At 37.9% G+C, this 25,236-nt stretch overlaps 1 protein-coding gene and 1 pseudogene across 3 annotated transcripts in view; one reads left to right on the top strand and one right to left on the bottom strand.

The window, feature by feature from the left end:
* The window catches only part of PFKFB1 (6-phosphofructo-2-kinase/fructose-2,6-biphosphatase 1), a 66,631-nt gene that overhangs the window by 37,479 nt on the left and 3,916 nt on the right, over positions 1–25,236 (bottom strand). The window lies entirely within an intron of this gene.
* On the top strand, positions 12,920–13,763 carry LOC134367059 (S-formylglutathione hydrolase-like; annotated as a pseudogene).

Below are 25,236 nucleotides of genomic sequence, written 5' to 3'. Positions count from 1 at the left end.
CAATCAATTTACAACTATATAAAAAAGCAGCAACAGCCAAACTGGGGCTGCTAGAGCTCAGGGGAGGAGGAGGAGAGACCTATGGAGTGCATGAAGGTGGGAGAAGCCACGATGAGAGAAAGAAAAAACTGCTCTGACCATTTCATGCCATGGCCACTTTAAGGCTGGAACTGCTGAGCACACGGAGTAGGAGCTGGCAAAAGATGCAACTGTGCCCTCTGGATGGAGTTGCTTGGAGGCAGCAGGGGAGAAGAGGGCCTTGGTGGCCCCCAGGCCAGCAAGACCACTAATAGGGTTCCCGTGGACCCACACAGGAGCGAGGAGCCAGAACAACTGAAAAAATGTAGCCACTCAGAGGTTGGTGAGTCATCACAAGGGACTGGTGCATGGCCCATCCCATGGGAAGTGTTTGCAGCACGGGTGGTGGGAGAGATGGGCCCACCAGGGGAACACTGGAGCACAGCAAGGACAGCTGATCTGCACCCCAATCAGCATAGGAGCATTCAGAGGAAACTGGTCAGGAATATAGAATTGCATGGGGTGCAGTTTAATGAAAAGACTCAGGCCCAGATCACAGTTACTACACAACCCAGGTGCACCGAGTCTCTGAGTGCTGGAAGTACCTATAAAATCAACCATTATAACCTGTGCTGCACAAAAAGCCTTCCCTAGGGAAGCAGCAGCAAAGGAGCAATTTAGCTAACCCACAGAACTCAGGTACTGGTCCCAACAGGAAGTTCCCCCACTTTAGAAGTAAGCAAAGGACAAAAAAATTAGTTCTGTCTCAGACACACTGCCAGCACCTTGGGTCTGCCCAGGGATGTGAGGCTTGGAGCCAGGGACCAGACCCCACTCCCACAACCAGGCACACTGTGCCAGCACCTCAGGGCCCACCTGGGGACCTGAGGTATGGAGCCAGGGCCTGGACTCCCTCCCCTCAGCACGTACACTGCGCCAGCACCTCGGAGCCCACCCAGGGACCCGAGGGATGGAGCCGGGGACTGGACCCCCCTCCTACAAACAGGCACACTGCACCAGCACCTTGGGACCTGCCTGGGGACCCAAGGGATGGAGCCAGGGACGGGACCCCCTCCACAACCAGGCACACTGCCAGCGCCAAGGAGCATGCCAAAAACATCACCTCCATGTGGGGGGCCCGTCACAGTCACCACAATAACCATGGCTGCTGTGAAAGTGGCTAGACGCCACAACCACCACACAGATGGCCTGCCAGCCACTGTAGTGCATTGACACAAGGAGAGTCACCAGCAGAGATAAAGAAAAGAGGATGTGTCTCTCCACAAAGCCCATTCCAGAGTCACAGAAGAAGCCTCTGCTCTACGATAATATTGGGGAATCTGATCACACCTCTCAGCACTGGACAGATCATCTAGGCAACAAATCAACAGAGTAACCATTACTCTTTCAGAAGGAGAGAAGAAATCTAGGGTAATTACCGAGGGGTGAGGGTGAGGGAGATGGGGTGAGATTGGACATGGGGCATAAAGAATAAGTATGATTTATAACAATATACATGCATGCTGTTAATATTGATTTGATCAACATATCTCAATGTTGAACACCCAAAATATGTATAATCAGTTTTGATTCAATAAAAATAAAAAAAATAAAAATAAAAAATAAAAAAGATCAAATAAAATTAGAAAAGGCAGAAAAAGAGGGTAAAAAGAAACAAAGATCAAATACAATGAACAGAAAACAGCTAGATGGTAGATTTTAATGCAACTCTATCAATAATCACTTTAAATGTGAATTGCCTAAACACACCAATTAAAGACAGAGATTGTCAGATTGGATAGAAAAGCAAGATCTAACTATATGCTGTCTACAAAACACATACAGCTGGGTCCAATCTTCTTTCATATCTCACTAACTCAAATACAGAATCTTGTTAGAATTCACAGACACCTATAGGAAAATTGAGAAATAAATGTTAAGTAGATGGATCAGGGAAGAACAAGAGTTTGAAGTACCACCAAAACAGCTGAGAGTTTAACATTACTTTTTTCCCCTTCGGGATCCTGAACCTGAATTCAGTAAGGCATGAAACTCAGAGATGAACATTGTTTAGCAGACGAAGTGAGATGCAGGAGAAGCCTTGTAGTTTTGGTTTGAGGAATGGAAAAGAGAACTTGAGTTCAGAGAGAGTAAAGGAATTCCCCAAGATTTTTATTTACTCTACTTCTTCTTTGGTTCCACAGTGGAGGTAGCAACACCGAAGGAGGCCCAGAAGCAAGAGTGGTCCAGAATAGGAGCCTCCAGGAATCAAAACTCTGGGGGATGAGGTCCTTCCTCTAGGTGGAGCCATGGTGTCAAGAGGACACAACTAAACAACTAAACTTCATACTAATTTTTCCTCTCTCTTCCAGCAACTCGTTTCTGAAAGTGGTATAACCATGACAGTGGGCAGTTTCTGAACAGAGGAGAAAAAATGGGAGCCCAAGGAACTGGAAAGTACTGAAAAGAAAAGGGAGGGGGAAGAGTTTTGAAAAGCAACTGCATAAAGTTGATTTGAATCCCTGGGCTTACCTCTGACCTGTGAGTGCTTTGATGAAAATCTCAACTCATACGGAAAAAGACAATCAACAGATATGAATGATGAAATGAGACATTAGAATTATCTTAAATTATCTGTTACAAAAATGTCTGAATGAACAATAACAAACAATCTTGGAAAAATTAAAAATAGGAAAACTAAGCAAAGAAATAGAAGATCTAAACAAAAATCAAATTGATATTTTGAACTGAAAAATTCAATAAGTGAAATAAAAAATATCCGGAATGAAAAAAGAGATACAAACTTCAGAGATTTTAAAATGATAATAAGGGTATACAATAAATAATTTTAAGCACATAAATTTGATAGCACAGATGAAATGGACAAATTTCTCAAAAAACACTAACTGCCAAAACTCACTCAAAATGAAATAGACAATCTGAATTCTTCTATAAATATTATGGAAATTTAATTTGTAATTTAAAATCTTCCCTCCAAAATCCCCAGGTCCAGATGGTTTCACTGGCAAAATTTATCATACATTTAAAGAAAAAATAGCACCGATTCTATACAATCTCTTTAGGAAACTAGAAGACAGGAAAATACTTATCAGCTTATTTTGTGAGGCCAGTATTACCCTGACACCAAAACCAGAAAAAAGGGTACAAAAAAAGAAAAATACAAATTAATATTCCTCACGAACATAAAAATCCTCAAAAAACATGCAAATCAAATTTGGCCATTTATAAAACAAATAATTAGTACACCACAACCAAGCTTGATTTACCCCAGAAATACCAGACTGTTTCAATATATAAAAATCAATAAAAGCAATCCATCTTAAAGAAGTAAAACCCCATATTATATCAACAAATGTAAAAACATTTAACAAAATACAACACCCATCCATGATGAAAACTCTTGGCAAACTAGGAATAGAAGGGAGCATCTTCAACCAGATAAAGGATATCTACAAAAAAACCTACAGTAACATCATACTTTATGTTGACTGGCTAAATGCTTTCTCCCTAATATCAGGAACAAGGCAAGGATGAATAGGTAAGAGTGGACACTCTTACCTATTCAACATAGTACTGAAATGCCTAGTCAATACTATAAGGCAATAAAGGGAATAAAAGGCATACAGATTGTAAAGGAGGAAATAAAATTGTTCATGTTCACAGACAACATGATTGTCTATGTAAAAGTCCCAAGGAATCTATATAAAACCCTCCTAGGGTTTAAGAACACTTAAAACTGAACAATAAAAGAGAAAATCTAATTTTTAGAGTTGGCGAAAGATCTGAACAAACATTTCACCAATGAAAATATACAGATGGCAAAGAAGCTTATTAAAAGATGCTCAATATCATCAATCATTAGGGAGATGCAAATTAAAAGTGCAATGAGATACACTTTGAGACATAACTATTAAAATGGCTAAAATTAAATATGTATATACTTATATGACAACACCAAATGCGGTAGAGGATGCAGAACAAAAGGAATTCTCATTCGTTGCTAGTAGGAATGCAAAATGGTTCAGGCATTTTGCAAAACAGCTTGGTAGTTGCTTTTAAAATTTAACATACACTTGACATATGACACAGCATTTTCACTCCTAGGTATATATGAAAGTGAATTGAAAAACTATGTTTACACAAAAATGTATGTGAGAATGTTTACAGAACTTTATTTAAAAAATCACTAAAAACTGAAAACAACCAAGATATCCTTTCACTGGTGAGTGGACAAAAAAACTGTGGCACACCATAAACTTGAATATCATTCAGCAATTAAGAGAACCATTGATTCACACAACTAAGATGAATTTCAAATGCATTGCACTAAAAGAAAGAAGCCATACTCAAAAGCTGACATATGCTGTAATTCCATTTTTATGACATCCTGAAAAAGGCAAAATTATAGGAACAGAGACTAGATCAGTGGTTGTCAAGGGTTGGGGGAGGTCAGAGGGGTTGACTATAATGGGCTGACAGGAAATTTTTTAGGGTGATGGAATTGTTCTTTATGGTACTGTGGAAGTGGATACCTAACTTTATATATTTGTAAAACCCCACAGAACTGAATTTTAATGTATTTAAGTTTGTAAAAATCAACTAAAATATCTCGGTAAACCAATATTGAAAATGGTTAGTGATGAATAGATCTAACTACATTATAAGTGTATAGCATAACCTCACCAAATGCGGTGGAGAGAGAAAGCCTGAAATAAATAACTGCAGAAAATAGTGTTTTGACTGGATACCATAAAACTGACGACAGATTGTCTGTTATCTCTCCTAGATTTTCTTCAGTTTTTTAAAAGTCTTTTTTCTTTTTCTGGTCAACCTGTGTTAATTCAAACAGCCTGTCTTTGAGGTCAGAAATTCTCTCTTCTGCTTGTTCTAGCTTGTTGGTTAGACTCTCTGTTGTGTTTTTTATTTCGTTGAATGACTCCTTCAGCTCCACAAGCTCTGCTACATTCTTTTTCAGGGCATTGATTTCTTTGTATATTTCTTCTTTCAGGTCCTGTATATTTTTTCTCGTTTCATTGTGTTGTCTAACTGAATTTTCTTGTATCTCATTTGATTTCCTTAGAATTGTTGCTCAAAATTCCTTGTCAGTCATTTCAAGGACTTCCTGTTCTATAGGATCTAGAGCTTGAGAGTTATTATTTTCCTTTGGTAGTGATGTACTTTCTTGATTTTTCATATTTCTGGTATCTTTCCTTTGGTGTTTAGTCATTGTAGCAGGGGATATCACGGTCCACTCATTCCACCCTGATGTCTGGCTTAGACCCTGAAGGAAGGGACTGCCCATTCTGAGCAGCAGGGACTAGCCTGGGCTGGGGGTCCCATGGAGCCTGCCTGATCTGGCATGGCTAGCTTGGGACGTGTGGGCCCAGTGGCTCTTGGGCTTCTCTGGGCAGCAGGAACTGGCCCGGGCTGGGGGTCCTGTGGTACCTGCCTGTTCTGGTGCAGCTGACTTGGGACATGTGGGCCCGGCAGCTCCTGAAACTCTCATACACTATTGATGGGACTGTGAAATGGTGCAGCCTTTATGGAAAATGGTATGGAGGTTCCTCAAACAATTACAGGTAGATCTACCATATGACCCAGCTATTCCACTGCTGGGAATACACCCAGAGGAATGGAAATCATCATGCCAGAGGGATACCTGTACTCCTACGTTTATTGCAGCACTATTTACAATAGCCAAGAGTTGGAACCAGCCCAAATGTCTATCATCAGATGAGTGGATAAAGAAACTGTGGTATATCTACACAATGGAATACTACTCTGCTGTAAAAAAGAGTTGAAATACTACCATTCGCAACAACATGGATGGACTTAGAGAAAATTATACTAAGTGAAACAAGTGAGGCACAGAAAGAGAATACCACATTCTCACTTATTTGTGGGAGCTAACAATAAATAAATAAATAAATATACAAACAAATAAAGGGTGTGTGGGGGGGAAGAAGACACAACAATCACAACAATTCCTTGAACTTGTTAAGACAAGTGAACAGATGTGATGTACTGGGGAGGGAGGGTAGAATGGGAGGGGGAAAGGAGGAATGGGTAAAGGGACACAAAAATCAACTACAATGTACATTGAAAAGTTAAAATAAAAAAATATATATAAAAAACTGATGACAGAAAATAACTGTGCACAGACACTGTACTCTAGTTGGTAAATTTGTTTCTCACAGAGATGTGGGTTAACAATTCTGCAACCACCAGTATTGTAGGGTTGAACAGATAAATAAATAAATTGTAGATAATGGGAGCCAGGTATCTCATTGTCTGAAAAAGAAGCTAATAATAGCCAAGGGAGAAAGACTAAAATGATACCGTGTATGATATCCCATAGTGCTGGTTCAGGGTCAGAAATATCAGTATCAAATCATGTTTATTTTAACATATATATAGATAGATACCAAAATATAGAGGTGTTAGTATGCACACAAATATTTTTTAATTATGTCTGTTGAAAGAGTTAGAAGCAGTGACACCCTAGAAGTAACAAGCACATCTGGCACCCAGATCTTGGTTTCTAAGTACCATTTTTCAATTAAAGGAACCATGGATCCTTGGAAAAATGGCTGGGGCATCTTTGTAGTAAGAAAAAGTAAGGAAGTGTTAAAAATATAAGGAGAACAAGAATACATCAAAAGGACACAGGATAGGGGGAGAGAAGGATGAATAGTTGGAATACAGGGGATTCTTAGGGCAGTGAAACTACTCTATATGATACTATACTGATGGATACATGTCATTATAAACTTGGTCAAACCCATAGAATGCATAACACCACGAGTGAACCCAATGTAATGTAAACTACAAACTCTGGGTGATAATGATGTGTCAATGTAGGTTCGTCAGTTGTTACAAATATAGCACTCTGGTGTGGGATATTGATAACAGGAGAGACTAAGCATGTGTGGGGTCAGGAGGTATATGAGAACTTTTGGTACCTTCTGCTCAATTTTGCTGCAAACCTAAAACTGCCCTAAAAAATAAAGTCCACTTGAAAAAAAAAAAGGACACAGGAGCCAATTTGAAAGAACTCCTAATGGCTAAAGCTGGAATAAGTTGACTAACAAAGTAAATAAGTACAGTATTGAATTATAACCTAAAGAATAAAATAAATATTTATGAGTCCATACTGATATACATAAATAATTGATTAAATAAACAAAAGGGGAGGAATGGCAAAATCTTCTTTACAGAAGGATTCTAAATAATATATGTACAAGGAATGAGGGAAACAGAAAATCACCATTAGAATACCACTATAATAATTGCTGCAGGCACAATTCACTGATAAATGCTAAAATTAGTAAGTAAAACTTTAAGGAGAGTCTAAATATTTGCATAGGTTCAAAGAATTTTATTCAAATTATTATGGTAGTTTCAATATATTTCTCCAAATTATTTAATATTCTTCCCTCCAGGGGGTGGCACTCCCTCTCCTTGAGTGTGGGCTGGGCTTAGTGACTCACTTCCAAAGAATAGAGTATGGAAAGGAAAAAAAATAATAAACTGGCAGACTCCACTTAATCTGTGTTCATGGTTAATATCATCAGTAATAAATCACATTGATATCAATTTCCCCATGATTCTATGTGATAAGAAAGCCACTTCACCTCTGTGGTATTCTTCCTAAAACCCATAACTCCAGTCTAAACATGAGAAAATATCAGAAAATCCCAAATTGAGGGCCATTCCACAAAATGCCTGACCAAAATTATCAAGGTCATGAAAAATGAGGAAAGACAAAAAATGCCACAGATTGGAGGATTCTAAGGATATATGACAATTAAACCCAATGTGTTATGCTGGATCAAATCCTGGAACATATAAAAGAACATTACTGGAAAAACTGAAGAAATCTGAATAAATTCTGTAGTTTAGTTAATAGTAATGTATCAGTGTTAATTTCTTAGTTTTGACAAATGTACCATGCTTATGAAAGTGGTAACAGTAGTGGAAACTGATTGAAGGGTATACAGAGTTCACTTCCTGAACTCTTTCCCTTCCTATCTAGGCCCTTCAGGTGGATAAAACTCTTCTTTCTCCCTCAAGCAAATCTTGTTCTTAGAAAAGGATCTTATGATAGCTAGTCACATTCTCCCTAAGCTCTTCTGTAAACTTCTAGGTAATTTCAAGCAGTACAGTATCTTGCTCAAATTGTATATGGTAGAAAATATATGAGAGGTTTCCATTTCTGGAGGTATTTTGGACTAGATTTGTACAAAGCCCTTCCCAGTACAAAAAAAAAAACCCTTAAAAATACTAGATTTCAAACAAATTAAGCATGGCTGAATTGGTGAAACAGTAATGGAAATCCTTGGGAGCCAGAAATGAGGGGAAAAATAGTACAAATCTGAAGAGATAAATAAGCACTAAGATCCATGTTTGCCCTGGTAGCCTGGAGCAGTGCTTTACAAACTATGAATCATCATGACCCATCCATAGGCAATGGAAGCAATCTAGTGGATGCAACAGGAAGCACATAATATCACCCCTAAAGATCCCTACTTCTTGTTATTCAGTGAGTCTAGTGACTTGCTTTTAACCAAAAGAATATGGCAAAAGTGATGAGATACAATTTCTGAGATTTTATCACAAAAAGATTTTGGCCTCTATCAAATAAAACTTCTAGAAGTTAAAAACAAAAGCATTGAAATTAAAAAGTCTATGTATGGGTTAAGCAGCAAATTAAACAGAGATGAAGGTTTAATTAATGAAACTGGAAGAAAAATATGAAGAAATTATATAAAATGTACCACAGGAATAAAAAGCTATTAGAAATATGAAATAGAGTGACGAAGTCTACCATGGGTCTAACTGCACTTCCAGAAGGAGAAGACAGAATGTGGGAGGAGCAATATCTGAATAAATTACATATGAGGGAATTTTTCAGAACTGATAAAAGATACCAGTCTTCAGGTGAGAGAAACCCAACTTTAAAAAAATGTAAAGAGAGAGCATGCCCGGGGTCCTGAGGCAAAAGCCAAGGGCTGCCTCCTGCACCAGCAGCCAGGCAAGCAATAGAGCATGCCCTGGGATCCTGAAGCAGGAGCCGAGGGCTGCTCCCCTACTGCCCACAACCAGGAAAGGAGCACACTGAAAACGCCACTTCCTCACAGGTGACCCACCACAGCCACTGCCATAGCCACAGCTACCACAAAAGTGGCTCAATGCCACAGCCACCATGCAGGTGGCCCACCAGACACTCGACTGAATTGACACAAGGAGAGTCACCAGTAAAAAACAGAAAAAATAAGAAGACATATATTTTTATCTCAAAATACTCTAATTATCCTGTGATTCTTCTTTTTACACATTTTTTTATTTAGAAGAGTGTTGTTTAATTTCCACACATTTTTGAATTTTCTAAATTACCTTCTGTTATTGTGGTCAGAACAGAATATGATCTTAGTCTTCTTAAATGTATTAAGATTTGCTTTATGGTCCGCCCCCCCCCCCCCAAAAAAAAATAAAGATGCCATTTAAAAAAAATCATAACATAATTGCAGAACACTAAAGCCAAACAGATAATAAAAGGAGTCAGAGAGAAAAGACAGACTACCTAACAAGAGTAACAATTAGACTTGCACTTGATTTCTCAACAGTAACAATGAAAACCAGGAAAATGGAATAATGTCATTAAAGTTCTGTGAGAAAACAACTATTAACTAAGAATTGTATACTCAGAAAAAACTCTCTTCAAGAATGAAATTGTAATAAACACATTTCCAGGCAAGCAACTTGGAGAGAATTTATTACCAACAGACCCTCAATAAGAAGGGTTCTGTGGGATATACTTCAGGAAGAAAAAAAAAATAGTCAAAGAAGGAAGGGCTAAGAGGCAAGAAAGGATGTGATCAAGTAAAATGGCAAACATGGGTAAAACCAAGCCAGCATTGACTTGAGAAACAACAATAAAAATAACTAATTTCTGGATTTATAAAACAACCAAGGGACTTCCAATTTCAGTTCCAAGAGCCTGGAAGGTGTCACTTTCATCCTCACAACAAGAAAAATTTGGTCAAATTGAAAATCAATTACTTTTCTCGGACCCATCTGAGAACTGAAGTCATAGAGAAAATTGCCACCTCGAAACCTAAAGAGTTAGGCACTTTCAGAGAGAGACACCATCTGAGATTTGCTTACCTGGAGCAGAAGACACTGAATGACAGAAGCTAGTAGGAATACCTAATTAGTAATTCTGACACACTGCTGGAGTCTGAGTGTGTACTAGCATGAGAGTGAGAAGCTTCCTGGAGGCTGCAACCTTAGGGGTCTCCACACTTTCACACTATTTCATCTCAGGATCACCACAAGGTTTTCACAGAAAGAATACAAGAAAGTTCCCCAAGTGACATTGGCTGGAGGAGGGCAAGAACCCATCCGAGGCTCTTTTCTCTAACAAAGGCCTGAGTTCCAGAAGAAATAACTTTGCAATTTTTTAGTTTTATAACATGGGGAGGAAAAGAAATCTGTCCCAAACCAGCCCACTTCAGCCTTTGTGTCTCACCTAACAAAAAAAGGTAAAACCATAATCAATAGGAGTGAGAGCTTCAAGAAAATAGATTGGGAATGCTGTAGCAAGGGAGTCTCAAGATGCAGGCTCACTGTGCAATCCAAAGACTAAAATTTAATTTAACCAGAGGACTCTTCCCTCACACCCTGACAGTGTGTTATTTAGCCTCCAGTAATAATGATACTGACTACAGCTGGGAGAGGCGCAAGAGAGAGACTCTCCAATGGGAAGCACAAAAGCAAAGAGGGTAGACAAGAAGGTCACTAGAGAAATTTGAAACCTCTGGTACCTATAACTACAACCAGCTGCCAAAAAAGCTAAGACAAAGAGAAAATTCTGAAGGAAGCCATAAAGGGGGTGGGGAGAGACACCTTACCTATGGGGAACAATGATAAGAATTACAGAATACCAGGGAAGCAAGAAAACAGTGGAGTAAAATCTTTTACGTGTTGAAAGAAAAAATTGTCTACCCAGAATTCCATATGACTTTCAAAAAGCAACACCAAAGGGTTCATACTGCAGAGAAATAGCCTTCACTAAAATAGCTGGGCCAAGTCACAAAGCAAAGAGTTATACTGGAGTAAGGAAATGACACCAGAAGGTAATTCAAACCCACAGGAACAAATGAAGAGAACAAGACAGTATATATAAAAAAGTTTATAAATATATACATGCACTCATTTTCCTCAGCTTCTTTAAAACATAAAATTACATAAAATAATTATAATAATCTATTGTTGTTTTTAGCATATACATATATAATATGTATAAAATAATAGCACAAAAAAGAGAAGGTGGAATAGAGCTGTATAGAAGTAACATTTCCATATCTAATTGTAATTAAATTAGTATAAATCTGTAGACTATAATAGTTATAATGTATATGAAAATCCCTAGAGCAAACACTAAAAAATCCCTCAAAAATATATTACAAAAAAATCATCAAATGAATTGAAATGTTAAATTATAAAATATTCACTTAATGCAAAAGAAAGCAGTAAATAGAGGGAAAAAAAGCCATGAGCTATGTGGAAAAGTAAATAAAAATGGCACATTTAATCCAACTGTATCAATAATAATATTAAATCAGAATGGATTAATCCATCCAATCAAAAGCCAGAGAATGCTGACCGGATTTAAGAAAAAACACAAGATCCAACTGTGTTCGCCTATAGAAGATACACTTTAGATTTGAAGATGCACATAGGTTGAAAGTAAATGAATGTAAGTAACACATCATGCAAACGGCAACACAAGAAAGTTGGAGTGGCAATACTAATAGACAAAATTGATGTTTAAAAAAATACTATTAGAGATATATAGGGACATTTTATAATGACAGAGGGGTTAATTAATATTACATTTATAATTATATATGCCTAACAACAGAGCCCCAAAATACATGGAGCAAAAACTGAGAATTGAAGGAAGAAATAGACAATCCAATGACAATAGTTGGAGACTTCAATGATGGATAAAATAACTACACAGGATATCAACAGGGAAATGGAAGACTTCAACACAAACTAGTCCTAACAAACATCTGCAAAACACTCCACCCCAAAACAGCAGAATACACATTCTTCCCAAGTGCACATCCAACATTCTCCAGGATAGAGCACATTCTAGGCATTACTACTGACCTTACAGAAATGAAAAGAATTATAGCTAAGATATAAAACCAACCTAAATGTCCATTGATGGAAGACTGAACAAAGAAAATGTATATATACTCAATGAAACACTACTCAGCCATGAAAAGGAATGAAATTCTGCCATTCGCGGCAACATGAATGAACTTGGAGAAAATTATGTTAAATGAAATAAGCTTGCCTTGGATTGAGTGTTTCCCCAAATCATGACATCCATGTGACAGTGTTAAGTAGGAGGGAGATCCTATTATGGTAATTGAAATGTGGAGGCTTGAAGAGGTGATTAGATTATAGGACTATGCCACAGTGAATGGATTAATAATTGTAGTCAGGGGCGTGGTTCTGAGGGCTTTAAAAGGAGAGTGCATGAAGAACCCTCTCTCTCTCTCTCTCTCTCTCTGCTCCACCATTCTCAGCATGTGACATCCTGTATTGCTGTGGAGTCTCCTCACCAGATGTGTTTCCTGGACTTTGGACTTCCCAGCCTCCAAAACTGTAAGCAATAAATTTCATTTTCTTTATAAATCACCCAGTTCCAAGTATTTTGTTATAAGCAACAGAAACGGACTAATACAAAGCTAATACTAATACAAAGCTAAATACTAATACTTTCTGTGCTGCCACCACTGCCCGAGGATCATCTGCATCAAAGTACAGATGAAAAAACAAGTAGCAATTGGACAGGAGAAGAATGGCATTGAAACAGATTTCCAGCAACAAGTGCTTTGGGGAATTGCAGAAAGTTTTGGAACATGACAGTGTGGAACTGAACTGCAAAATGGAATTTGCTGTCTACTTACCATGAAAGGCAGAAACTGGAAAGTGCCCTGCAGTATATTGGCTGTCTGGTATAACTTGCACAGAAAAAAATTTCATTTGAAAATCTGGTTGTCATCAAGCTGCCTCAGAACATGGCCTTGTCATCATTGCTCCAGATACCAGCCCTCATGGCTGCAATATTAAAGAAGATGAGAGCTGGGACTTTGGCACCAGTGCTGGGTTTTATGTGGATGCTGCTGAAGATCCTTAGAAAACTAACTACAGAATGTACTCTTATGTAACAGAGGAGCTTCCCCAACTCATAAATCAGCATTTAAATAGACATCCTTCAAAGGATGTCTATCTTTGGCCACTCCATGGGAGGCCATGGAGCTCTGAATTGTGATTTGGAAAATCCTGGAAAATATAAATCTGTGTCAGCATTTGTACCAATTTGCAATCTAGTGCTTTGCCCTTAGGCAAAAAAAGTATTTAGTGGATATTTGGGTACAGATCAAAGTAAATGGAAGGCTTATGATGCCACCCATCTCATGAAATCCTATCCAGGTTCACAAATGGACATATGGATTGATCAAGGAAAAGACCAGTTTCTTTCAGATGGCTAGTTACTTCCTGATAACTTCATAGCTACTTCTACAGAAAAGAAAATCACCATTGCTTCCAGATTACAAGAAGGTTATGATCATAGCTACTACTTCATTTCAACCTTTATTACTGGTCACATCAGACATCATGCAAAACACCTGAACACATGAAAAACTTCAGGTAACAGAATCTCTTCTTCATTATAAAAGTTGTAATAAACAGAATTGCTGAGAAAAAAATATTTCGAAACATTGGATTTCATGATGCTAAAAAGGCTTTATTCTGTTGTTGAGTCACCTTCTGAATATAAACCTAAGAAAAGGAAAGAAAAAAAAGAAATAAGCCAGGCACAGAAAGAGAAATACCACATGTCCTCACTCATAAGTGGGAGCTAGAAAATAAACAAAGACAAAGAAAGAGAGAAAAAGACAGAAACAAAGAAACAAAGAAAAAAAGAAAATGAGAACTACAAACCACTACTGAAAGACATTAAAGAAGACACAAAAATATAGAAAGGTATTCCATGTTCTTGGATTGGAAGAATTAACATTGTGAAAATGTCCATACTACACAAAGCAATCTACAGATTCAAATCAATGCAATTCCCATCCAAATAACAATGACATTCTTCACAGAAATAGAAAAAACAATCCTAACATTCCTGTGGAATAACAAAAGACCCCGAATAGCCAAAGGAATCCTGACCAAAAGTAAATAAAGAAGTAAAGAAATAATTAAAGAAAGAAAGAAAGAAAGAAAGAAAGAAAGAAAGAAAGAAAGAAAGAAAGAAAGAAAGAAAGAAAGAAAGAAAGAAAGCAGGAGGCATAACACTACCTGACTTCGAATTATACTACAAAGCTATAGTAACCAAAACAGCATGGTACAGGCCATAAAAATAGACACCCAGACCAGTGGAACGGAATAGAGAATATGGAAATCAGCCCACAGATTTACAACTAATTGATATTTGACAAAGGCAACAAAAACACACATTAGGGAAAATTGGACATCCACATGCAGAAAAATGAACCTGGACCTGTACCTCTCACCATACACCAAAATCAACTCAAAACGGATTAAAGACTTAAATATGAGACCTGAAACCATAAAATTACTAAAGGAAAATATAAGGGATACAGGTAATAGGACTGGGCAAAGATTTTATGAATAAGACTCCAAAAGCACAAGCAACAAAAGAAAAAATGAATAAACAGGATTATATCAAACTAAAAAGCTTCTGCACAGCAAAGGAAACAATCAACAGAGCAGAAAGACAACCTATGGAATGGGAGAAAATATTTGCACTCTGTACATCCCACAAGGGATTAATATCCAGAATATACAAAGAACTCAAACAACTATACAGTAAAAAAACCATATAATCCATTTTTTAAAAATGGGCAAAGGAGATGAATAGACACTTTTCAAAGGAAGACATACAAATGGCCAACAGGTACATGAAAAAATGCTCAGCATCACTAGTCATCAGAGAAATGCAAATCAAAACCACATTGAGATATCATCTCATCCCAGTTAGACCAGCCATTATTAAAAAGACCAAGAATAACAAATGCTGGCGAGGATGCAAGGAAAGGTGAACTCTTCTACACTGCTGGTGGGACTATAAATTAGCACAGCCACTATGGAAGACAGTATGGACATTTTCAAAAAACTACAGATAGGTCTATCGTATGATCCAGCAATCCCATGTCTAGGTATATACACAGAGGAATGGAAATCATCATGCTGAAGGGATAACTACACTCCCATGTTCATCGCAGCTCTATTTATAATAGCCGATATGAAACTAACCCAAATGTCTATTGACGGATGACTGGATAAGGAAAATGTGGTACATATGGACTGTGGAATACTACTGTGTCATAAAAAGGAATGAAATTTTGTCATTTGCAGCAACATGGATGAACTTGGAGAAAATTATGTTGAGTGAAATAAGCCAGGCACAGAGGGAGAAATACTGCACGCCCTCACTCATAAGTGGGAGCTAAGAGAGAAAGAAGGAAGGAAAGATCACAGTGGAGTGTTGGACTTGCAGAGGGAGAGAGCATACCTAGGGCTGCAGGGTGTGGTGAGGGAGGGGGTGAAGGGGAGGGAGGTAGGGGATTAATTGGGTGGGTGACATGGAGAATAATCACAATTTGTGGTAATGGGCATGCTGATAGTATCGATCTGTCCATCACATCTTGGGCACGGGTGGTGACAGTCAACTTTGTATGCCATGAATATTCATAACCAATAAAAAAAGAAAGAAAGAAAGAACAATCACAATAACACGTTGAACTTTCTGAAGGAGAGAGCAGAACTGTGGTTATTAGGGGGACAAGGTGGAGGCAGAGGGATTAGGGAGCAATTGACTAATGAACACAAAGAATGATTACATTTTGCAATGATGAATATGATAATTATCCTGATTTGATCATCACATATTGTACACAAATACTGATAGTCAACTGTACCCCACAAACATGTATAATCAATTATGTTCCAATAAAAAAAGGATTATAAGGGAATACTATGAACAACTGTATGTCAACACAATCAATGACTTAGGTGAAATAGGTGAATTATTAGAATGATAAAACTTCCAAAACTGACTCAAAAAGAAAAGAAATCTGAACATATCTGTAACAAGTAAAGAGACTGAATAAACAAGGAAAATAGTTGCCACAAAAAAGAAAAAGATCTGGATTAGATGATTTCACTGATGAATTTTACCAAACATTTAAAGAATTAATACCAATTCTTCAAAAGCTCTTTCAATAAATAGAAGAAAAGGGAACACTACTCAACTCATTCCTCAAGGCCAGTATTTCTGTGCTATCGAAGCCAGACAAAGATTTCAGAAGAAAAGACAATTATAGACCAACATCTTTTATAAATATAGATGCAACTATCCCCAACAAAATGCTAGCAAATTGGGCCTAGCAAAGTATAAAAAGGATTATACACCATGATCAAGTCATATTTATCACTGAATGAAAGGTTGATTTAACCTCTGAAAATCAATTAATGCAATATACCAGATCAATAAAATAAAGGACAACCCCCCCCCACAATCTTCCCAATAGACATAAAAAAGCATTTGAAAAATTAAATACTCCTTCATGATAAAACCATGCAACTAGGAATAGAAGACAATGTCCTCAACCTGATGAAGGACATCAATGAAAAACCCACAGGTAATATCACACTTAATGGTGAAAGATTGTTTTCCCCCTACTATCAGGCACAAGAGAAGGATGTTTCTTTTTACCTCATCTTTTCAACATTCTGCTAGAGATTCTAGCCAGGGTAATTAGGCAAGAAAAGAAAATAAAAGACATCCAGGTTGGAAAGAAAGAAATAAAACGATCTCTATTAGCAGATGACATAATCTTGTACATAGAAAAACCCAAGGAATGCACTAAAAAAATCGATTACAGCTGATAAATGAGTCCAGATACATTGCAGGGTACAAGATCAATATATTGAAATCAATTATATTTTTATAAAGTAGCAATGAGCAAACAAAATGAAATTAAAAAAAAATAATTCCATTTGCAATAGCATCAAAACAATACTAAAATGATACCTAAAAGGAATGTAAAACTTATACTCTGAAATCTACTAAACAGTGTTGAAGGAAATTAAAGACCTAAATAAATGGAACAACACCCCATGTTCAGGGACCTAAGACTTAATGTTGTTAAGATGGCAATACTTTGCAACGGATCTACAGATTCAATGCAGCCCCCATCAAAGTCCCAGCTGAATTCTTTGCAGAAATTGACAAACTAGAACCAGAGTACACCCTAGGGCAGCCCCCTCTACCCAGAAGTGGGCCAGAAACAGAGCACCAGCCAGAAACAGGCAGGGAGCACATGGAAAACACCACTTCCTCGCAGGTGGCCCCCCACAGCCACCACCACAGCCACCACCAACCATGGTTGCTGCAAAAGTGGCTCGACACCACAGTAGTAGCCACAGCTACTGTGCAGGCTGCCCGTCAGACACTCACCACCAGAGACGAGAAAAAGAAGGTGTCTGTCTCCTCAAAGCCCATTCCAGCATAGTAGAAGCAACTGCTCTATTTCCCTGCTTTATTTCCGATTTTAGTAATTTCTGTCTTCTTTTTTTTCACTGTCAGTCTGTGTTGGGAAACTATAAGAAAATGGTCAGGGCCCCTCAGATGTTCAGAATCTTGCCAAGCATTTGCTGTGAATAGGTTGTGTGTGGGTGGAGCTAGTGCGCCTGCGCTGCGGCACCACCTTGGCTGGTGTTCTACTGCCTTGGGCCCACCACCAGCGCAGGAGCAGCCATGCATTTCCAACCTACGGCTTCCAGGGACCTGTTTGCTGGTTACCTAGTTCATAGGCCTGCATGTGAGGGGTCTGGGGACCCAGGCTGGCGTGTGAAGGGGTCTAGTGACTCAGCCTGGCCTGTGAGGGGTCTGGGGACCCAGCCTGGCATGTGAATGGTTTGTGACCCAGTCTGTTAATGGGCTGGAGGGGTCTGTGAGCTCTAGACCCATCCCTAGCTCGACAATTGGCCCAGTCAGGGCAGGATTATGGACAGGTAAAAGAGCCCGACAACTGGTGTAGTCGTGTAGCTTTACAGTCTAGATAAATGTTTGTAAATTTTGTTGATCTTTATATAGAAGCAAAGCAAAAAAAAAAAAAAAAAAAAAAAAAAGACTATTAAGCAGTCTACAAAGCACCTTTGATGTAAATATTTTAATCGAACATCAACTTTACATAATTCTTTTAGGGTATAATGATCTTTATATAAATTGTGTAATTTGTTGTGTAACTATCATTCACTTTCTTTGACTGACTTTGTAATGGGAGATTAAAATCAAGCTCAAAACTCATTTCTCATTATGATCTAAGTTTTTTTCCATACTTTATTTCTTTTCTGCATCTCTTCTCCTATGACAGTTTTGAATTTTCTAAATCACATAGTTAAGAACATTTTTGTTTTCAAAAGTTCCTCATAACACGTTTCTATATTACTAAATAAATAAATAAATAGATAAACTTTGCTTTGCAAAAAAAAAAAGAAATCGACGAATTGATTCCAAAATTTATATGACAATTCAAGGGGCTTAGAGTAGCCAAAATGATCTTGAAAACAATCTGAAAAAGAACAAAGTTGGAGGACTCACTTCCCTGTTTCAAAATTTACTAAAAACTATAGTAATCAAGACTGTGTGGTACTGGCATAAGGATAGACATATAAGGCAATGGAATAGAACTGAGAACCCAGAAATAAACCCTTACATTAATGGTCACCTGATTTTCATCAAGGGTGCCAAGACAACTCAGTGCGGAAAAGAATCTTTTCAAAATATGCTACTGGGACATCTGAATATACACATACAAAAAGAATGAAGTTGGATTCCCATCTCACACAATATGCCAAAATTAACTCAGAGTGGATCAAAGACCTAAATGTAAGAGCTAAAACTATAAAACTCTTAAAAGAAAACCTAGGCATAAATCTTTGTGACCTTGGATGCTACAAGATGGATTAACCTTGGAAACATTATGCCCAATGAAAGGAGCCAGATATTGTATGATTCCATTTATATGAAATGTCCAAAATAGGCAAATCTGTAAAGACCAAAAGTAGGTTAGCAGTTTCTACGGGCTCATAGGAGAGGGGAGTCGGGAGTCCCTCTAAAGAGTATGGTGTTTCTTTTTGGCATAATAAAAATGTTCGGAAATTAGTGGTGATGGTTGCACAACCATATGAATGTACTAAAAACCACTGCCTTGTACAGTTCAAAATGGTGAATTTTACGATATGTGAAATAAATCTCTAACAAAAACAATTTTTTAAAAAGTATAGGAAAATATGAGGGTACTTTGGAAAGTTCGTAGAAAAATAGAATTAAAAGATTATGCAAATCTTTCCATGAACTTTTTGAAGATTCCTTGCAAATACCAGGTGAATACTAAGCTAAATAAAGCTAACGTAGGTATATTAATATCAGGAAAAAATTGATTGTAGGGCAAAAATGCCAATGATACCAGATTACCAGATATTACCAGAGATAATTTGCTTACACACTGATAAAACATTCAATTTCCCAGGAAGATATAGAAATTCTAAATTTGTTTGTAATTATCTACAAACTTTCAAAATTGACAGAATTACATAGAGACTTTAACAAATTTTCCATGTCAACAGGCAGCCAAAGCTCCGGTAGAATATAGAACATTTGAGCCAGATTAATAAACATGACTTAATTGAGGTATATACTACACTAAGTACAACTGTAAAATGCACATTTTTTTCAAGTGCTCATGAAACATTTACCAAAATTGAGCATATATTGGTCCATAAAGCAAATATCAACAGATTTCAAAGAATTAAAATCATACAAAGTTTGCTCCTCCACTGGAAATGGCACGGGCACTGATCTATCAAAACAGAAGCTGGCACCAAGTACTGGAGGCCTCCTGCTGTGCCAGGCACTAACCCTTTAGTTGCTAGCTGATAATCAGTAGGTCCCATCAGTCCAGGGAAAGGGACTGGGATGGCCAGGGCAACCGGTAGAGCGACTAAGAAAGCTCAGGGCAGTTTTCAAATGGTCTCTATCAAATGGTCTGAAAAAAATATTTAAATCCCTATGGCCATACAATTATGCATCTGTGGAATATCAGCCCTGCTTAGTAGGACATCAGATGCAGATATTAGAAAATAAGAAAGTCTGAAAATTAATGAGCTGAGCATCCAACTTTTGAAGCTAAAAAAAAAAAAAAAAACTAACAGAATAAACCCAAATAAAGTGGAAGAAATGGAATAATAAGAAAAACAGTTAGACAGAAAATAAAGATATAACAGAAAGGATCAAAAAGCCAAAAGCTGATTCTTTTAGAAGAATTGTAATAGTGACAAACTTCTGGCAAGATTAATCAAGGGGAAAAAAGAAGGTACAAATAGACAATGTTAGAACAAAAGAGAGAATATAACTGCAAATGCAACAGAGATGTAAAAGATACAAAGATAAGAACTTTATACAGATAAGTTTGAAAATTGATGTGAAATAAAAACATTCTAGAAAACCATAACTTAACAAAACTGACTTAAATAGAAATAACAAACTGGAATAATTCTATAATTGTTAAATAAATGTATAGGTGAAAATTTCAAAGGAGTAACCAGGCCCAGATGGTTTTACCTGGAAATTCTGCCAGATATTGCAATACAGATAGTTCCTTGGACAACCTCTGTCAGAGAACAGAATGAAAGGAAATAGTTCCCATCTTACTTTATGAGGTTAGTATAACCTTAACACCAAAATTAGACAAGAACAACACAAGAATGGAAAAATTACAGGCCAATCTCATTCCTCAACAAAATGCTAAAATCCTAAACAAAATATTATTGAACCAAATCCAGAAGTTTTTATTTACCCCAGGACTGCAAGATTAGTTCAACACAAGAAAAACTCTAATGTAATGTACCACATTAACAGGTTAAAATAGAAAATCAACATGTCATCCCAGCAGATACAGAAAACATGTTTTATAAAAGTCAACATCCATTCATCTTCTAAAAATTATATTGGCAAACTAGGAATAAACAGGAACTTCCTTAAGCTGTTAAATAATATCTACCAAAAAACTACAGCAAATTTACTCAATGATGAAACTTTAAAAGCACTCCCTTTAAAATCAAGATTATCTAGAAGTGAAAAAGGGAGAGCGGAAGGATGTTAATGGCCACAAAGAATGACTACGGATTGTAGTGATGTATAAGCAAACTATCCTGATTTGTCCATCACATATTGTACACAAGTATTGACAGTCAACTTTGTACCTAAAAATATGTAGACTCAAATTATGTTTCAATTAAATAATAAATAAATAAAGATTAACATAAGAATGCACACTATTAACATTTCTATTAAACATTGTACTGTACATTGTGTGTGCGCACGCATGTGTGCGTGCGTGTGTTGAAGTTGAAGGTGGGAGGTCTTAGCAGTATAGTAATATAAGAAGAATAGAATTAAAAAAAATAAGGATTGGAGGGGGGAAATAAAAGCCATCATTTATATGCAAATTATCAAAACTAATAAGAAAATTTAGCAGGTTTAATAGTTAAAAATTCATTACACAAAAACCAATTATATTTATATAAATTAGCAACAAACTGCCATAAAATCTAATTTTCTAAAAATGTTTATTGTTCTGGCCATCACATCTTGGGTACAAGTGGTGATGGTCAGCTTTGTACCCCATGATTATGCATAACCAATAAAAACAAAACAAAACAAAATTTTTTAAAAAGGTACTGCGTACAATATTAACAACAAAAAAGCAAAAACATCTTACAATGGTGTGCAAGCTCTTTATAGATTAAATTGTAAAACTTCACTGAAATAACATGAAAAAAAGTCTAAGTACATACAAAAAGAGACGTACCATGTTTAGGGAATACCCAGTATCACAAAGATGTTAATTCCTCTCAAGTTGATCTACAGATTGAATGTAATTCCAATCAAAATTCCCAAAGTTTTAACTGTCTGTGTCTGTGTGTGTGTGTGTGTGTGTGTGTGTGTGTGTATGTGTGCATGCACATGTAACTTGAAAATCTGATTCCAAAATTTATGGGGAAGAGCAATGGGCCAAGAATAGCCAAGACACACTGTAAGAAGGACATAATGGAGGGACTTGTTCTACAAAGATAAATGTACAAAGATATTCAATTGCACTATTGTTCATAACCAAAAACTAGAAACTACCTTAATGCTCATCAGCAGTAAGATGGATAAATAAACTGTGGGATATTCACAAAATGCAATATTATATACATCAAGGAGAATAAACAAGCTACAACTGCATGTAACAATAATATGGATGGCTTGCAAAAACATGTTGGACGAGAAAAGAATACACACAGCTATTCAAGCACTTTATGCATGTTAACATATTTAATCCTCAGAACAGTATCACTAAGTGATTTTGTGTCTTCTAGAGAGGATGGTCCAAGTAAAAGGGGACCATTTCCAGGTTCATTTCAGACCTTTCTAGAGCCTGGCCTCCCCAGCCCACGAGGTGAGGCAGACATTGCCCAAGGCAGGACTTGGCAACCACTCTGTAAGTTTTTTGCATCTGTGGTCTGAAGAAATCCAGTCAATCATTAATGATTGACCATCTTGTGCACACAGAGCCCCATTCTTGGCTATGGTGAGCAGTAGGGTGGAATTAGCATAGTGACCATTTACTGAGCATCTGCAATGGGCCAGGCTCAAGGCTTGATTCTGGAGATATGCTGGTTAGTAAGACAACACGGCCACTTTCTTGTTTAAATAATAATAATTACTAACATTTACTGAATGTAAATGCTTCTAAGCACTTTACATGCTTAAGCTCATCTAAGCTTCACAACAACACTATTATTCATTTCATTTTACAGGCAAGGAAATGGAAGCACAGAGAGGTTAAGAGACTTGTCCAAGGTCACAGAAGCAGGAGGTGGCAGAGCTAGAACTCAAATCTAGGCAGTCTGGATCCAGACCCTCTGATTGAATGAAGCACCCGAATAAGACTTGGTGGTAGATATTAATCCTGTTTTTCTGCTGAGGAAAGTGAAGCTCAGAACTAAAGTATGCACATATTTATTTTGCATCTTCTATGTGACAGAGACTATATTAGGTGATTTATATATATTATCGCTCCATCTTGAAAGACAGAGTTCCTAGGAATATAAGGGTTGTGACCCTGGAGGAACCACATATGCAGAGAGTGACTTGCCTGCTTTTCAGCTAAACCCAACAGCCACTTGGAAGGGACCAAGAGTAGCTGGGTGGGTGGGGATGGGAAGTAGCTCTCGGTCTCATTCAGGCTCCTAGATCTCTAGGTGAGTGCAAGAAACTGCTGGTGGAGAGGGAAGAGAGGAGAACAGGAGGCTGTTTTGTTTTGTTTTTTTCCTTTCTTCCTCTTCTTCCTCTATCTGTAGCGTACATCCTGCACACTATATTTAATATCCTACATCTTCCTGGATCTTCTAAGCAAGTACTGCTCCCCCAAGAGCCCTGAGCCAGGACCTCCTCTAGCATTAGCAGAGTGGAAGCTTGGTCAGCTGGTCCTTGGGATGTCTGGGTTCCACAGTCCACAGCTGCCTTAACTTTATCCACCTTATGGCTCCTCAGGCCATAATCCTTGAGCTGGAAGCACCTTGGTCCACAACCGTCCCCTGTTATCTATGGAAAATGATATACTCCAGTTTTAAAACATATGTATTTACATGTTTTGTTTTCTTCTCCTTTGCCTCTGCTCTTTCTTAAAATTTCAAAGTGAACACCACACCAGCAGGCTGGCCCTCAGAAACTGAGTGTCTTTTCCCTCAATCCCCAGAGCAATAAGAAGGTCCATAAGTTGCAAGAAGGCAATTCAGGAGACAGGATACCCAGGCTTTCCCAACCCAGGCAGGTATAGGCTTATTCAAAGAGCCTTGAGAAAGGGGAGGAGCAGTACTGACCAGTGACATGGTACTGCTGTGTACCCAGCACCTGTCCCCTGAGAGATGATGCCAAAAACATCACTTTATTTCACCCAGGCACTATCACACAAGACCAATTTCCAGATGCTTCATATAAGTCACCATAATTCTACACTAGCACTGAACAGTCCCAAACTAGAAACCTCAAATTCCAAACAAGAAGCATTACAAATAAGCTCTGGAAAAGAAAGAAAAGTTACTAGTCAAAGATCCCTCTAATTAGGATGGTCTTTACCTAATCCTCATTTTTGCTGTCCTCATCTCTTTCTTCCTATCTGTCTTTCTCTCATTCTTTCCTCACCTTTTCTGACATTAGCCTCTTGTTATCCTACAACTATTTCATCCACCTGCTCATCTATTCTAACTTTTAGATTGGGGTGGGAGTGGATGGCAGGGGGGGCATCCTTTGCTCTTCCACACCCACTCTTCCACACCACCACGTTGAAGCCCACAGAAGCAAACCCCACTTACAGCCCCTTCTCTGTTGCAGCCTGCTGCTGCCGCTGCTGTGTGGAATCCAGATCTTCTGCAACCTGGTTTGGGTGAGCTCTCCCATCTCTTGAGACATTTTAGGCATCACAGCTAATGATACAACTGTGCACAAGGTACTAGGCCTCACGTCCTATCTTACTAGCTGTCCTTTCTGTTGCTGTGACCACAGAAGCAGGTGGACAGGACAGGGACAGGGGAGCACACTAGGCTTCTGAACCCTCTCACAGCTTGTCTCCAGCCCCCTCTCTTCTCTGTTCTAGTCCTAGCCTGCCTCTGTTCCTGTAGGTACCAGTGGGGGCTTGAGTGCAGAGAGTGAAAAGTTGGGCAGAGGTAAGCAGAGGCCTCTAAACTTCAAGGACTGTGTACATAGAAGATAAGTTGAAGCTCTGCAAGGCAGGCAGCCAGCAAGACAGCCCAGGCCTGGCCAGCCACTTCCATCCAATGAAGACAGGACTAGCAGAGTATGCAAATAAAAGACCAAAGATCATGTGCTTACATCCTGTGTGGGGTGGGGAGGCACAGGTGACGGTGGTAGGTTTCATTAGCTTTCATAGCTTTGAAAAGAAAAAAAAAAAAAAAACAGTCCTAAATAGAAGGTCAAGTTCCAGCCCAGAAACAGAGATTCATATCAGAAAT

This window comes from Cynocephalus volans, chromosome X, assembly GCF_027409185.1.
Source record: "Cynocephalus volans isolate mCynVol1 chromosome X, mCynVol1.pri, whole genome shotgun sequence".
NCBI lineage: Eukaryota > Metazoa > Chordata > Mammalia > Dermoptera > Cynocephalidae > Cynocephalus > Cynocephalus volans.
The sequence above is the reverse complement of the archived record's forward strand: the minus strand, read 5'-3'. Positions and strand labels throughout refer to the sequence as shown.